General features: G+C 54.1%; 1 protein-coding gene across 1 annotated transcript in view; it reads right to left on the bottom strand.

Moving 5' to 3' along the window:
• Window positions 1–17,184, bottom strand: part of GNG7 (G protein subunit gamma 7) — a 127,129-nt gene extending 109,945 nt beyond the window's left edge. The window contains exon 1 of the mRNA XM_031689738.2: window positions 17,064–17,184. The gene's annotated coding sequence lies outside the window, so the exon portion shown is untranslated. The remainder of the gene's footprint in view (window positions 1–17,063) is intronic.
• Between the last annotated feature and the right edge of the window lie 27 nt (window positions 17,185–17,211).

Raw genomic sequence — 17,211 nt, 5'->3', positions numbered from 1 at the left:
CACCACCGCAGAGGGAAAAATGGCCACTTAATTACACTTCCATACATGCTACCAAGAATTTTTCTAGGCAAGACGGTTTGGGGACATAGGCTGGAGACAGAGCATTCCAGGCGGTGCTGAAGTCAGTGTGCAGCTTCGAGCTTCACTCTGACTTGTCGACGGACATCACGGAGCAGCCAAGAACTGCAAACATGGTATCTTCAGCTTTGATCCCATCACAGAAGACCAAGGGCAATTAGCCCTCTGCCCCCGACACTGGGCGATGTCTGTGGTTGTTGGGACGGGGGGCTCCTGGCACTGAGAGGGTGGTGGGGCCAGGGGTGCTGCTCCACATCCCCCAGGGCCTGGCACAGCCCCTCAGCAGATAACCCGGTCCAGGGACCCTGCCTTACAGACAACGAGTCTGGAGGAGAAGGTCCAGGTGGAGGGTGAGGAACGCAGACGGTGGGGACGGCACCTGCTGATGACAAGGCTGAAAGGCCAGGAGAGCAGATAAGAGCGCTTGCAGCTACCTCCTCTGTCACCACTGTAACTCTGAGCTAAGTTTTATCCTTTCCCCATCTTGAAGGTGAGGAAACAGAGGAGGGAGGCCAGTGGGAAGCTGGCAAGTGCTCTTGCTGGCGACACCTGGGGTCACCAGACAGGTCGCTGTATGACCTGGGGCTGGTTTCACAAGCGCTCAGCTTTTCACTGCTCTCAACCAATGACAGCGACGTGCACTTCCAGCGTTTAAGGCAGGGTCTCCTCATCGGCACTGCAGACGGAAGGCCGGGTCATTCTTCATGGGGTCATCCAGGGTTAAGGGCTAATCCAACTTGGGCGGCTCAGGGGCTGGCACATGGTGGGAACTCAGTGACGGTGAACCCTCTTCCATTTTCCTGGGGGGTCAGGTGGAGAGAAGGCCTCTCAGTCAGGCCCCAAGGGCCGCAGCCCTGATGCGGGCTCGGCGCTCAGCCCTGCACAGCCTCTGGGTTTAGGTCACAGGATTATCCCAATAGCCCGGAGAAGGGGCAGCTTGGCCCACAGATACCTGCCAGCAGCTCCCCGGCAGAGTAGGGTCACCGGACGCCATCCTAGCTGTGACATGGCGTGGCCTGTGCGCTGCCATCCTTCCTCAGATGGGAATGCAGATGTCCCTTTGACTCAAAGGACAAATCCATCACTGTGACACCATAAGCCTCTCTTGCCCGCTCCAAGTCTCTCATTCTCCAGCCACCTGCTTCTGACCACCAGGGCTTCTGGTGGGAGGACGGCAGCTGCAGTACCACCACCACGGTCACAGCGACACTCGTGGGACGTGGACATGCGGCAATCCCCAGGCACAGGCTTTCCGTAGCCGGGCTTGGGCATAGAGTCCAGGAAGGGATAATGGAGGAACGATGGCATTGTGACCATCCCGGGTCTGTTGTCCCAGGTCCTCCTCAGCTTGGCCACCCTCGGCTCGTGGGACAGTCACCGGTTATGGGGGCAGTGCTGTGGGAGCTGAGACCAAATCCTCACTCTTGCCCCACTCAGAGCCTGGGGTTCCCCATTGGCAACACAGATGAGCAGTCAGATGGGGGTTCTAGCCGGGAGGGGAGACTGGAGCGGCAGGCAGCTCCCCCCTGACTTCACCTCCAAGCCATCCGGCCTCATCCTGAGGGGCCTCCACTCCCGGGGCTCACAGAGGCCTTCAGTGTCAGGCCACACTCACTGCGACCAACAGTCTCTCCCAACACGTAGCCCCCACATCACCAAGCATGGGCCTCATCTCCCCCGCACTTGGGTCCGGGCTGTGGTGGCAGCCGGCGGGGGCAAAAATATCTACACACCGTAACAAGACCAGTAGCTACAGCATCAGGACAGTTCTAACGTTAACAGTGACGACAGCCGTTGCAGGAATAACCCGTCCACCCCTGCCCGGGTCACCACCCTGGGCACCATCTCGGCCCAGGACAGTCCCGGGCAGGGAGTCCTGTCCCACTTTGCCCACAAGGAAACAAACAGAGAGGTGCAACGCTTTCCCCAAAATCACAAAGAGAAAGCCGTCCACTGGCTAAGCGGTAAGTCCAAGCCCAAAGTCTCACGATGCCACCAGGCCCCCTACACTCCACAAGATTCCAGAAAGTTCCCTAATTCTTGACCGTTCACTTCTTCCACTTCTTACCCCCGCCCCTACCCAAGTCCCCCTTCCACAAAGGAGGACAGAACTTTGGATAATCCCACAGCCTCACCTCACTCACTGCGTTCTCCCAGGGACCCCAGAGCACCTTCCTTCCGTCCTTCCAGCACTGAGTTACATGTGTGGCCGGTCAGGGCCCAGGGCCCAGGGCCGCCAGGACCTACACCCCAGGTGTGACTGCTTACAGCCCCAGACGTGCAAGAATTCACGTCCTTGTGGCCGACTTTCAAGGACGGGACTCAAACTGAGGACGTGTCTGAGACCACAGCTCCACCGGGCGTGAGCCGGGCCAGAGCCAACGGTCTCATGCCCTGGAAGGTGACCATGCAGACCAATAGGTGGGGTTTGGTTTTGTTTTTGTTACAATACACTTAATACAAAATTTACATGGTTAACCATTTTGAAGTGCACAATGCAAATGGCGTTTAACGTAGTCACAGACTTGTGCAGTTATCACCGCTACGTAGCTCCGGAACACTCCATCACCCCAAAAGGAAGCCCCGTCCCCGTCAGCAGTCACCCCCACAGCCCCAGCCCCTGACAGCCAGGAGTCCCCTCTCTGTGTCTGGGGACTGGCCTGTTCTGGACGTCTCACATCCACGGAGTCACACACTGTGTCCTTCTGTGTCTGCTTCTCTCCCTGAGCGTCATGCTCTCAGGGCCCGGCCCCGTGGAGCGGGTGTCAGGGCTGCTCTCCTGGTCACGGCTGAGTGATGCTCCCGTGTGTGGAGGGGCCACATTTATTTATTTGTTCGGTTGTTCGTGGATATTTGGGTGGGTTCCAGTTTTTTGTGTGGGTGCACATTCTCATTTCTCTTGGGCAGACAGCTAGGAGTGGAATTGCTGGCTCGTGTGCAAACTCTGTTTGACTTTTTGAGGAGCTGCCAGACTGTCTTCCAATCAGCCACCCCATTTTCTACAACCACCAGCAGGGCACGAGACTTGCACCCTCCCCGATTCCTTGCCAACACTTATTACTGTCTGTGTTTTGATTCCAGCTGTCTTAAGGGCTGTGAAGGGTCATCTCACTGTGGTACTTTTTTTTAACTGAAGTATAGTTGATGTACAAGGTTGTGTTTCCAGTGTACAGCATAGTGATTTAGTCACAGTCACACACACACACACACATCCACACATTCTTTCCCACTATAGGTTATTACAGGGGACCGAATTTAGCTCCCTGAGCTGTACTGAGGACCTTGTTGTTTCACTGTGGTTCTAATTTGTGCTTCCCTTAGGGCCAATGGTGTGGAGCATCTTTTCACATGAGACCACAGTTTTTAGTGCTAGAAGGCAGGTGCACCAAAGCCGGCCTTGCATACCCGATTCCACCCAATTCCACGGCCAGAAGGAAGTGTGGCTGGTTCCCCCACCAGGACAAAAAAGCTTGTGCAAAACGCAGGTGGGGGGATCAGCTTTGTCTTGCGGAAGAACTGCGGAGCGGTAGAGCCGGGACTGGGGTCCCTCCTGGCTCGACTCTCGAGTCTCAATTTCCTTATCCGAGCGGGAGGGTAGAGCTCAGTTGCAGAGCGCGTGCCCAGGAGGCACGAGGTCCTGGGTTCAATCCTCAGTACGCCACCAAAAAGAAAGAAATCCTTCCCCCCGCAAAAAAAAAAATTTCCTTATCTGGAGACAGACCCTCAGATGGGCACCCCAGGGTCTTGGGCCCAATACCGCCCTGGGTGGAAATCACCCCGCCCAGAGTTAAATGCAAGACAACAGCCTGTCCTTGGAACCGGAACCATGACCTGGGGCAGGAGAAGTGGGAGGGGGAGGGAGACCAGCTGCAGCCCTGGGGCGGGAAGGCATCGCCTTAGCCTCAGGACACGCGCTCTGGAGCCTTCTGGAAGAATCAACCCCGGGCTGCGGGAATGAGAACCCCTCTAAAGAAGTGCATCTGATGGAACCTTGACGGGAAGCTGGTCTCCAGGAGGCATCAGGAGAGACTCCTGCGTCGTGGGCTCAGCTACCTACATGACGGAAAGCGTGTGGCTGGACACTCTGTCTACACTTGAGGGCCCCCAACGGGCAGCGGACACTGTGATCCGTGCCGTGGACGAGAAATGAGGTAAGAAGCTGCGAGGAGACAGGGCGTCATCTGTGCTATTGTTCCCGGGGCCCTCAGGCCCCCACAGCTGCCAGAAGGGACGGCCACAGACCTAGGGCTTCAAACCGCACACACGGCTTCTCCCACAGGAGGTCAGGAGTCCAGCTCGGGCCCCACGGGGCTCAACCCAGGCGTGGGCAGGGCTGGTCCCTCCAGAGGCTCCAGGGGAGAATCGGCTCCTGCCTCTCCCAGCTTCTAGAGGCGCCGCATCCCTGGCTCGCGGCCCCCCCTCCATCCTCACTGCCAGCAGCGCAGCATCCCCCATCTCTCTCTGACTCTGACCTCCGCCTCCCTCTGATGAGGACCCTGTGATGGCACGGGGCCCCCGGGAATCCAGGGTCACCCCCATCCCAGGGGCCGTAACTTAATCCTGCCTGCAGAGTCCCCTCTGCCCCGTGAGGTGACATGTCCTCAGGTCCCAGGACCAGGACGTGGATGTCTCCGGGGCCATCACTGTGTCTATCGGGGCTTGATTCTGCTTTTTTCACTCCTCCATGTTGTCATCTGAACACATTTTAAAAGTCCATTTTGTCCTGCACACTCAGTCCCTGCTGGCTACCACACATACGTTCTGTGCAGTCTTCTCAACCGCCCTTGAGGCAGGAGCCTCTTTTATAGATAAAAGCAAGCAATCGCACCAAAAACGGAAGCTCAGGAATGAGGGTGGGGGCGGGGAGCTGGTGAATGGAGTCAGCCAGAAGGACTCAAATCCTTCCAAGCCCCCAGGGCTGAGCTGCGAGAGAAGCAGCAAATGGACAAAAACCCCACGAGGCAGAGAAACACAAACAATCTAGAGGCTTAAGAACAGATGCCGGCCCGCGATGCCACTCCTAGGCACCCGCCACAGAGACCCGCACAGAGCGCGAGTCCCAGCAGCCAGAGGCGAAGGAGCCCAAGCGCCCATCAACAGATGGATGTGCAGAGACAATGGGTGCGTGCATACCGTGGGCTACTGTTCTGCTGTAAAATATGACCGTGGACGGACCCTGAGAGCACGATGCTCAGTGAGAGAGGCAGACACAGAAGGATACACAGCGTGTGACTCCTTGGATGTGAAACGTCCAGAACAGGCCAATCCAGAGACAGAGATGGGGTTCCTGGCTGTCAGGGGCTGGGGCTGGGGAGCGGGAGGTAGTGTTTAACAGGGACGGTGGTGTCAAATTTACAAGATGAAAAGGGGCAGGAGATGGATGGGGTGGCCGGTTGCACAACGGTGTGAATGTGCTTAATGCTACTAAGCTGTGCACTTAAGAACAGGTAAATTGGTGAATCTGCTATGTCGTGTAATTCGCCACAATGACAAAGCAAAACAAATCAGGGTGGGCAGAAGTGGACGCAGGGAGGTGAGTTAGGACACGGCACTGAGCAGAGAGACATGGGCGGGAGGAGGGTGGTGGGAAATAACTGGGACGATGACTGGTATGTGATAAACTGATTTATTGATCCACAGACACTACGGTGACTGGCAGGCTCCCTCCCCTGGGCTGCGGGAGATGTGGCGGGGATGGTCCCGTCCACCCCACACCGGGCACCATCCTGCCCTTGTTTGCCGAGTAAAGAGGCCACTGAGAAAAAGACTCAGAGACCCAGGCTGGGCTCGGGGGAGCTCCCGCCCTGCCTCCGCCGGGACGTGTCACAGGGCTGCCCACTTTCACTTGTAAAGGGCACGCCAAATGCTCCCCAGCGGTCCTGTCTTTGCCAGGTGCTCTCCGGACCTGCGAGCCGGCTCCCAGGGTGTGGCTCTGGGAAGCAGGGACCCCGGCGGGGGATCAGGGACACCAGCACCGCCGGGAAGCTTCCGAGCCTTGGGTCACCTAGGCCGAAACTCTATCCTGGGCTCTGAGGCTCCCCCTCCTTTATCAGAAAGTGGCCGTGGTCACTACGCAGAGTTGGGCCCAAACACTCCGGCAGCGCTGGCTTCTGCTCTGATTTCAGGCACCATCTGCGGGACTGTCCAGCACCCATCACCAAACCACGTGCGGATTTGAGACCAGTGGGACCCACGTGCCCAACACCCTGCAGTGTCTGCGGCCACGACCCCCAAGACAATGAGTTTCCAGCTCCCCAGAAGCATCTCCAGGAGCACAGGCTTTGTTGGGTGTGGCTGAACCAGGAGAAAGTTGACAACAGAGACCGAAGTCAAAGTTCGCAGCCCAGAGGACAGAGAATCCGGCGTCGGTTGGGGAACATAGGGAGGTGTTCTAGGGGGCCCCGGGGCTCCCTTGGCCAATTACAGGCAGAAGGAGACTAATCCAGGCCTCTGAGAACCTGGCGGGCGGGGGCGAACGCTACCAGGGACAGGTGATCAAGGTTAACATCTGGGTGATGCCGCGTGGGTGTCAGGGACCCCCGATGGGAGGTGACAAGAAGGCCCTGCACCTGTGATCTAATGACAAGAAAAATGTCAGACAAACCCAGACCAAGGGGCATCTTGCAAAACTCCTGACTGTCCTCCTCACAGCTGTCGAGGCACAAAAGTCAAAGAAACTGTCGCCATTCAGAGGGGCTAAGACGTGACAGCTCTATGTCATGTGAGATCCTGGAGGGGTACCGGGGCAGAAAAGGACATTAGGGGAAAGCGAGTGAGATCCAAGCACAGTGTAGGCTCGAGTCAACGGTAACGCATCAGTGGTAACTTCCTGGTGTGGTGAAGCCGCCCCGGGATACAGGATGCTGGCGGGGGAGAAGCTGGGTGAGGGGCACACAGGACTCTCTGTTCTACCCGAGACTTTTCTGGACACCTGAAATTAGTCCAAAGTAAAAAGATACAAAAAAAAAAAAAAACCAGGTCTTTGACCTCAGTCAGCTGTCTTTCTCAGAGACAACACGTGGGGTGCTGAGCTGTGGTACCCGGAGTGACAGGCACGGGTATTGGCTTAACCTACGCCCCACTGCACAGCGAGGGAAGTGGGGGGCCCAGAGGTGAGGGGACTTCATCAACTTGGAAATAAGAGATGGAGCGAGATGGGAACCCAGGGTTCCAGAACCCTGGTCCTGGGGCCTCTGTCGCCTGAAACCTGCACACACCTCCGAGGTTTCTGAACATCACCAGATGTGCTTTTGTTTTCTTTACACAGCCCCTGAGAGACTCCTGGGACCCTCTGATGAGAGAGACAGAGACAGAGAGGAGCCAGCCTATTTTTTCAGACAATAAAAAAAATGCCCAGCGCATCCACAGAGCCCACCCAGCTCCTCTTCCTCCCATCACCTCCCGCTGCCAACTATCGAAAATTCAAGTCAGAAAAAACTCTGTATTTCATTAAGTAGCAATTTGGAAAAGAAAATCCATTTCTCTCTGCTGTCTCGAATATCAGCCTTGAAGAACTACTTTGACAGTTTCTCCTCCTAAAGACAAAGGCGCTTGTAAGTTCAGGGGGAGTTGAAGGAAGAGACCTGGCCTGGGCGCCCAGCCAAGGAAAGGGGGCGTTAGCAACCCACCTCTTGCCACCTTGCTCTGGGACGCTCCACCTGGCAAACTGCGACCCTGGAACATCACTCTTAAAAAGCCCCATTGCCTGGCATTAAAAGGGTCTGTCTGAATGTGCATTCAGATGACCATTACTTCACCGGGCTACTATTTCATTTTTACCTGCTTTTTCTGGTTTATTTTTTAAAAGCTATGAGCACAGACATTCATACATAGTTTCCCCTTTGAATGTCTTTAAGTAACATTGTAATAAACATAACTAATATTTTCAAATGTGACTTATTTTGAGCTATCAGATACCACAGTCCGTCAATTCTAAGAGCCTGTTCTAAGATGCGTGTCCCTTACATCTCGTGACACTAAGGAAAGGAAATGACCTGTCTCAGCACGGCACAACGCTGTGGGAAATAAAATCATTCCACACATTTGTTCCGAGATTGTTAACCCCTGCTCAGCCAGAAGGCTGCGGAGTCCCCAACCAGGCCGCGTCGAGCAGCCCCTCGGCAGGCAAGTGCTGTTTGTTCTTCCAAAACTGGTGCTTAAGCCATAAAAGCTATGAAACCCCAAGTTCAAGTCCTAGCTTTGCCATGACACCGTGAAACCTCTGGGCCTCAGTCTCCGCATCTGTAAATCACAAAAGCTGGACGGGGGTGTTGACCGACTTTTTCTTCTAGGGGCCAGAGAATCAGTACTTCCTGCTTTGCGAGCCGCACAGTTTCGAATGCAGTGGGGGAGCCACCACAGGCAACATGCGAATGGATGCACGTGGGTCTGTGCCAGAAGACTTTGTTTCTGGACACTGAAAGGTGAACCCTCCAGGATTTTCAGGTGACACGACATATTATGCTTCACTTGATTTTTTTTCAACCATTTAAAAAACGTAAAAACCCTTTTTAGCTCAGGGGCCATATAAAAAAGATTACGAGCCTGGATTTGGCCCATAAATCACAGCACCACTGAACTGGACCATCTCAGGGTCCTCCTGGAACGGACTTTCCGAGAAGCTCTGATTCCCAATCTGCGTTTTCAACCAGCAGAGACTTCAGTAGCTCTAAAGGTGACCCTCAAGGTGTCCAAATGCGAAGCTGCACTCACAGGCCTTCAGAAGTTTTATCTTCTCCTAAAATTCCTCTCGTTCACGTCCTAGACCTGCCATGTCCAGTGTGGCGGCCGCTGGCCACGGGTGGCACTGAGCGCGTGAAATGGGGTTCATTCTAAGATGTGAAAGTCTGTGAGGGCACAATACACATCAGATTCTGGAGACCGAACAAAAGAAGCAATGGAAACTAGCTCATTCATCCCTTCTTCAGGGTGATTATGTGATGAAAGGGTAATGTTTGGGATGTATCAGGTTGCATAAAATAGACCAATGAAATTAGTTTCACCTGTTTTACTGTTTGGACTGCAGCTACTCATTTAGAATTCCTCCTGAGGCATCCAGATGCCCCCAAAGCACGTGAAAAGATGCTCAACATCACTAATTATCAGAGAAAAGCAAATCACAACTACAATGAAGTACCACCTCACACCAATCAGAATGGCCATCACTAAAAATTTCACAAATGACAAATGCTGGAGAGGCTGTGGAGAAAAGGGAGCCCTCCTGCACTGCTGGTGAGAATGTAAATTGGTGCAGCCATTACAGAAAACAGTAAGGAGGTTCCTTAAAAAACTAAAAATAGACTTATCCTATGATCCAGCAGTTCCACTCCTGGGCATACGTCCGGAGAAAACTCTGATTTGAAAAGACACATACACCCCAATGTTCACAGCAGCACTATTTACAACCGCCAAGACATGGAGACAGCCTAATGTCCATTGACAGATGACTGGGTAAAGAAAATGTGGTATATTTATACAATGAAATACTACTCAGCCATAAAAAAGAATGAAATAATGCCATCTGCAGCAACATGAATGGACCTTGAGATTATCATACTAAGTGAAGTAAGTCAGAGAAAGACAAATATATGATATCACTTATATGTGGAATCTACCCAAAAAATGATACAGATTCTATTTATAAACCAAAAACAGACTCATGGACATAGAAAACAAACTGGCTACCAAAGGGGAAAGGGAAGGGAAGGATAAATTAGGGGTTGGGGATTAACAGACGCATACGTTACTGTATATAAAATAAACAAACAGCAAAGACCTACTACTGTATAGCACAGGGAACTATATTCAATTTCTTGTAATAACCTATAATGGAAAAGAATCTGAAAAGAAAAAATATATATGTATGTATATATGTAACTGAATCACTTTGCCGTACACCTGAAACTAACATTGTATATCAACTACACTTCACCAAAATTTTTTTGAAAATAAAAAATAAAAAAATAAGACTACACCTGAGGCTCCAATCCTGTTTCTATTGGGTGGGATCCAGGGAGGCTGCACCACACTCCACAGCGCCCAGGACGCCTCCCCCCACCGCAAGAGAATGACCTGCCCCAAGAGTCCACAGCGCAGTGAGCAGAGGCCCTGCCTTGGTCAAACCCATCGCGTTACTAACAAGAACACTTCATGTTTATGGAGCTCTAGAATTCCCACGGCCTCCTTCTGGAGGTGGCTTGTTCGATCCTCACAACCTGGAAGGTGGCCGAGGCGGTGTTCCTGCCCAGTCTCAAATAATCAAGAGCTTCTCCGGGGCTGCGGGGTCACCTGGGACCTCCTCCACGTCCCTGTCCCCGTGGACTTGAAAACTCCCACTTCCTCCCAGGGGCCGAGTCAGGCCGAGTTCCCTATTTCCTATGAGATGGTGCAAATTTTTCCTTTTCTGGTGTGGAGAAAGAGGGCACAGGGGAAAGGGGAAGGGCCATCTGGCAACTAGGATCATGAAGCCCCAGAAAAGTTGACTGTCACCCGACGAGGGTGACCCTTTTTGAGGTAGTGTGTCTCCCTCCCCTAAGAGACCTCCTTGGGACCTGGGGATGGGACCTGACTCGGAAATGGCGCCTTTGCATGTGTCACTGAGTTAAAGCGAGGTCACGCTGGAGTCGGGTGGTCCTGGTCCAACGACGGGTGTCCTGTACACACATGAGACATGACAGATTCTCTCCGTGGCCAGATGAGACTCAGGTTACCTTGAACTTTCCAGGGGGGCCTTGACTTTTGGGTTTCCGTGCTCACCTCTGCACTGTCCCATTTTAGCAAGCCTGCTAAGTTGGTTGATCGAGACCCCCCTATCCTGTGTGTCTGACCACTCCCGATCCTGCCCCCAGGGATGTCTGATGGCCAGCCTGCGCGCACCAGGAGTCCACTGAGGTCTGTTTAGCCAGAATCCCCCTTAAATTTCCTCTCAGCAACTTTCCCTCCACTGACCCCCACTTATCCACGCTGGAACCAGGGTTGAGCCCCATTCTACGTGGAAGTTTCTTTTCCCTGTTGCATTAGTTCCTGAGTAAAGTCTGGTTTTACCATTCTAACTACCGTCCAGCCCCGGCTTTGCTTTGATGGGCACACAGGGTAACGGCCACGTGACAACAGAGGCAGAGACTGAAGTGATGTGTCTATATAAGCCAAGGGGCACCAAGGATTGCTGGAAACCTCCACCTTCCAGAAGTGGAGAGAGGCAGGAAGGACCCTGCCCTGGAGCCCGGAGAGGGGAGTGAAGCTCGGCCCACACCTCGGTTTCAGACTTCTGGCCTCCAGGGCCGGGAGAAGACAGATTCCTGTGGCTAAAAGCCGCCCAGTCTGCAGTGCTGTGTTATGGGGGCCCCAGGAAGTCAGGCAGGCAGTTAGGCAAGAACAAGGCTAGTGGGGCTGCGGCTGGACTCACCGACAGTCCCGGCACAGGCTCTGCATGGACTTGGCTGGATCCTTTCCTTCTTTGATTGCCCTGAGCTTTTTTGTCCACCACATTAAGGAGGTTCTTGAGGAGGCAGAGCAGGGGTCAGGGCCGGGACAACAAAGGGCAAAAGATGGGACAACAAAGGGCAAAAGATGTGACAAGCAGTAACTGTCATGATGCAGAGCTGGCGGGCGGGTTTCAAATTCATCTGCACCCCAGATCCACCTGGCCCCTCGCCCAGGCGGAGAGCTCACGTGGACATACACGCACATCCACAGTTACGGTCAGGAAAAGCAAACTGTCGACTGACACACACTGGAGAGGGGTTATCTTTTGTACTTTATCATCTCCAAGTGGTTAACTTTCAGAAATTCCCAAGAAAGCAGCAATTTCTTCACATCAGTTTCTCTCCTTCGGTGCCGCAAGCTGGCAACAAGAGTGGGGGGGGGCGGGGAGGCTGCTCTCCACCCGGTGCCCGGGGCGGCCTGCACAGAGAATGACCTGCCCTAGTGTCCATGGTGATGCGGGGAGCGGGGGACCTGCCCTAGATGTCAAGGAACAACCCACCCCACCTCTGCGCACCCCCTTGACCTGTCCCCTGGCAAATTCCTCGGGGCAATCCTGCTCTCTGGCCTCTTCCCCTGAGGACTTATCCCCACCCCTCTGAGACCTCCTGGAAGATGTCTTACTGTTGTGGCACCTGTGGGGCTCTCGGAACACAGGCCTGGGCCCCCATCTCCGCCACCCCCGAGAACCCCGACTCAGAGGTCTGAGCCAGGGACAGGATGGCCCCGGGGCCCCCCAATCTCCCCATTGCCCCTTGCTCGCATACAAGCGTCTCATTCACATGGCGTTCCCGGCGCCTGGCACCCGGTCTGAGGCTTAAAATAGGCACACAACCAGCCTTTGTTGGGGAGAGGAAGGAAGGAAGGAAGGTTTCAGACAAAGGAGACAGCAACTGCACCATCCAGGAAAGCTGGGGGTCTGTGCTGGGCGGGCAGCAGGGAGGAGCGGGAGGGGCCCTTACTGGAGTGAAAGTGAAGGACACGCCAAGGTTGGGGGCGGCAAGTCCCGGTGCCACCAGGGCCGAGGGAGCAATTTTTATTTTGTCAAGAGAGTGGCAAGATGGCGAAGGTGGCACGGAAATGACAAACTGATCTTAGCTGTAGAGAGGATTCCAGTCGACCTACTGGAGCCAGAGAGAGTGAAGGCTGATCAGCCAGCAGGGATGCTCTGAGCACAAGAAGGTGAAGCATTTAACTCAAGGGGGGAAGACGCGTGGCAGGAGAGAGAGGTAGAGCCGGAGGGCTGACACCCGACCTTCCTGATCTTCAGTTCAGTGGGCTGTCAAATGCCCAGGAAAAAAGCCATTCCACAGCAGCCTGATTCTTCACCGCCAAAACCCAGATGCCCAGTGACGGGTGAGTGGATAAACACACGTGGTCCCTCCACCCTCGGGAGCATCACTCAGCCACGAACAGGAGAGATGCCCTGACACCCGCTCCCACGTGGACGGACCCTGAAAACACGGTGCTCAGTGAGAGAAGCAGACACAGAAGGACACACAGCGTGTGAGTCCATGGATGTGAAATGTCCAGAAGAGGCCAGTCCATAGACATAGAGAGAGGGCTCCTGGTTGTCAGGGGCTGAGGAGAGGGTGGGAGAGTGACTGTGAATGGGGATCAAGGATCTTACTGGGGTGATGGAAGGTTCTGAGACGGGTTTATGGAGATGGTTACACAACTTGATAAACTTACAAAAAACTGAACTGTGTGCTCAAAATAGAGGAGTTTTATGATATGGCAATTGTACCTCAATTTAAAAAATAAAGAACAGTCAGACTTTTCCCCTTTGCAAGGTTCTCAATGCGACCCAGATCTATTTCTGGAAGAGTCTCAGAGCTGCCTACAAGCCCCCCTGCCCAAGAACGGGCAGGACAAGATACAAGGCACAGGGTGGATGAGGAGGAGAGTGGACCCGAGTGCTCAGGCCAAGTCGTCCCACTGTTTCAGTGGCCCGGTCTGGTCTCTGAGGTCTTCCGGGTGATGTGTAGCAAACACTTCTCTCCAGACCCTTAAGAGAAAGCGAGAGGCCATACCAAAGGGCAGCCCGAGAGAAGCGGGGAAACATGCAGTCCAGAGCTGTCAAAATGAACACTGAATGTCGCAAACCCTGACGTGGTCAAGGACATGAGACTTCACGGAGACAAGCCTTCCCAGAACAAAGACGCAGCCTGGGCAATCAATCTCGGTCTGCTCTGCTCAGTGAAGATGCAGCTCAGAGAAGTCTGTGTCAACACCCAGCAATCACACAACTGTCCTAGGAAACTGTCCTCTCTAGAAAGCTCTGGAAAGTTCCATAGTCATGGAGGCCAGGCCCAACCACACTTTCCCGTAAGAAATGACAGATGAGCTTCAGGAACACAAATGTCCTAGGAAATACGATCTTAAAGACAATTGTTTGTTTCCAGATGCAAATGAGAAACCCCGCAGTAACACCTTGGATAGAAGAAGGTACTTGTTACACTGCTACCGGGTTTTCCAAAAAATGCCCCTATTCAGGAAGCACCAAGCTGAACCCTCTGTGCTGGGGTAATTCACATTCAGCTGCGTCCCTCTTCACACCATAGGGCCCCGGGCTTCAGGAAACGCAGACAAGAACAGGGGTCCACGGCTTCTGTCACATCTGTCACAGGTGTTTTCTAGGAGGCCAAGAATCACCCGAAGACCTCAAGCTTCTACAGAAGCCTCGTGCACTAGGTTACAACCAGGGAAACAATCTCAGATGCAGGCATCCTTCTGTGCCTGCCACCGATCAGTCACTCCCGTATTCAAACTCAGTATAAGGGTTCAAAAGCCACACAAAAGACCCAGCTAGAAAGAAGTCAGCATTTCTAAAATTCTAAAAGCAGTGTGAATTCTTTTTTTCCCCTCTCGAAGTGAGAACACGAGATGACTTATAACCAACTCAAATCTGAATAGCTGTACTTCCTAAGGATCATAGGCGAGATGTGATTTTTTTTAATTTTTATTTCTTATTGAAGTGTAGTTAATTTACAATGTTAGTTTCAGGTGTACAGCAAAGCGACTCAGTTATACATACACATACATATATTTTTTTTCTGATTCTTTTCCATTATAGCTCACTAAAAGAAATTGAATATAGTTCTCTGTGCTGTACAGTAGGTCCTCATTGTTTATTTACTTTATATCAGTAGCGTGTGTCTGTTAAGAGATGTGACCCTTCAAGCAGAAAATAACTTAGCTTTGTCTGGAAGAGGAGATCTCCACCAGCGGGTGATTCTGGCCCCTGGGGAAAGGCGGCACTGTCTGGGGACATCTGTAGTCTTCACAAATGGGGGTGCTCCCAGCATCCAGTGGATAGGGGCCAGGGATGCAGCTCCACACTCTACGGTGCCCAGGACAGCCTCCCATAGGGTGACCCGGACCCCCAGGCCAGCAGTACAAGGTCTGTCAGCAGTGCCCAGGAGGAAGACCTGGTCCACCAAGTGAACTCAAGTTGTAAAGCTCATATGTTTTAAGAGTGTATCATTGTGGCTCAATGGTCCCCTTCAGGGCACACATCCAAATGGCTCCTTTGGGGTACACCTAAATCAGAACGACCCAGGAAGATTTCTCTTAAATACACGTACTTGTTCCTTGACAAAGAGAATCTGGGCAGATCCTGGGAGATTCCTCTATTTTTTGTTGTTGTCTTTCCCTCATTTTTTATAATATGAAGGGAAAAATTGCAGATTCTTTTTAAAAATCCCACAGGGGATTCTCATGTGCACCCCAAGACTGAGGGGCTGATGTCGAGCTCTAAGTGACTCCTCCCCTCCCCTCCCTGACAACCAGCAATTGTACCCACCCACCTTCCTCCCCCCTAAAAAACTTAATTTAGAACATTATTATCAACGTGCACGTACCCTCGGCATGTGCCAGGAGCTGGCTAGGTGCACACATCCCCTCATTTGACCCTGGCAGCAATCCTGGGAGTGACCTGCTCCTGTTTTATTATTCCCATTTTACAGAGGAGTAGACTAACCCCCAGAGGCAGCACAGCCAAGCAGGCAGTAAGAGCTGAGGTTGGAATGCAGGCCCACCTTCCGAGGCCCACCACACTCTCAGTCTGTGCAAGACTTCAGCCCATAACTGAACAAGTTTGCGAACTTGGCCTTGGCCTCCCTGACTCCTAGCAACAGTGGAGGCTCTCAGCTGCAGCTCATCACATCTGTCTTCTCTCGCCCACCTTTCAGCCCCAGCAACCTCCGCTCCCCGGGAAAAATAAAGTGCCTCCCACGTCCCTCAACATCCTTGTCCCCAAAACTCCCACTCTGATTCTTCGCTCCTGAGCCCAAAAATTCCTGAAAAATTCAGTCACCCACACGAGCCTTTCTCAGCTTCCCAAGACTTTCCCCTTTGCACCTGACGTCCCAGAAACAGACCTCGTGAAGTATGTCCAACACCCGTCTCCTCCAGCTCTCTGCGTTGCCCACGGGTTTCTCCCTCAGGACCCCTTCTATACTCAATTATCAGCAGAAGTGGGGGCTGATTCCCCGCCACAATCCTCATAACTGACTTCTAACCGAGCCCCCATTTCCTCCTGAAGTCACCTTCCCGCAAAACACCTGTGTGAGTGGGGGGGTCTACCAGCCTCCATCCCACCTTCCTCCGCCCCCCACTCCTATCTCATCACCCTCCTACTCCTAACTCCATTTCTCCCAATAGCCCCTGAGAGCCTTCTGAAAGGGGCCTGACCCCCACCTGCCTCCCCCAGCTCTCCCCAAACTCTGCTTTCAGGCCCTGTGCCAGCGCACTCTGACCCCGAGTTCCTCAATCACCCTCCCCAGCCGGCAGGACCTCCAACTCCATCGCAGTCGCCTCCCCAGCTAACCTCCAGCCCCAGGTCAGGCCCCCATCCCCAACTCCAGTGCCAGCCCCCACCTCCAGCCGGGATCCCCTGCCCAACCCCCACAACAGACCCTGACTCCCACCTCCAGTCTGGATCCCCACTCCTCCTTCAGTGGACCCCGGCCCCCAACTCCAGTCCGGATTCCCAGCCTCAGCCCCCTCCTCCTCAGCGGACTCTGACCCCCAACTCCGTCCGCAGTTGGCTCCCCAACTAACCTCGACCCCCAATCCCCAGCTCCGGCCTCCAACTCCAACCCAACCCCCCGGCCCAGCCCCTCCCTTCACAGACCCCGACCCCCCACTCCAGTCCGGATTCCCAGCTTCAGTTCCTCCTCACAGACCCCCACCCCCAACTCTAACCTGGATCCCCGGCCCCAGCCGCTCCTCACAGACCTTGACCCTCAACTCCAGTCCGGATCTCCGGCCCCTCCTCAGCGGATCCCGACCCCCAAGCCCATTCCGGACCCCTGGCCGCCGCCCTCTCCTCACAGACCCCGACCCCCAACTCCGCCTGCAGCCAAACCCGAGCCGTTCCAGGACCCTCCAGCCCCGAGCCACGCAGGCCTACCCTCCTCCCCGGCCTGCACCCTGGACCCCCGGTGCCCGAGTCGGGGGCAGCGGATCTCGGCCTGAATCGCGGCCGCACGCGCCCTTACCTGCGCTCGGGCCACCACGGCCGCCTCAGCCCCGCCGCGCAGCCGAACCCACCGTGGGGCGCGCGAGCTCTCGCTCCCCTCCTCGGGGGCGAGGCCAGCGGCGCGGGGGGCGGGCCCCGTCGGCCGGCCTAGCCAATCGTGAGCCCCT

The sequence above is a fragment of the Vicugna pacos genome, chromosome 22, assembly GCF_048564905.1.
Source record: "Vicugna pacos chromosome 22, VicPac4, whole genome shotgun sequence".
Classification (NCBI taxonomy): domain Eukaryota; kingdom Metazoa; phylum Chordata; class Mammalia; order Artiodactyla; family Camelidae; genus Vicugna; species Vicugna pacos.
Note: the sequence above shows the minus strand (reverse complement) of the source record. Positions and strands in the feature narration are given on the sequence as shown.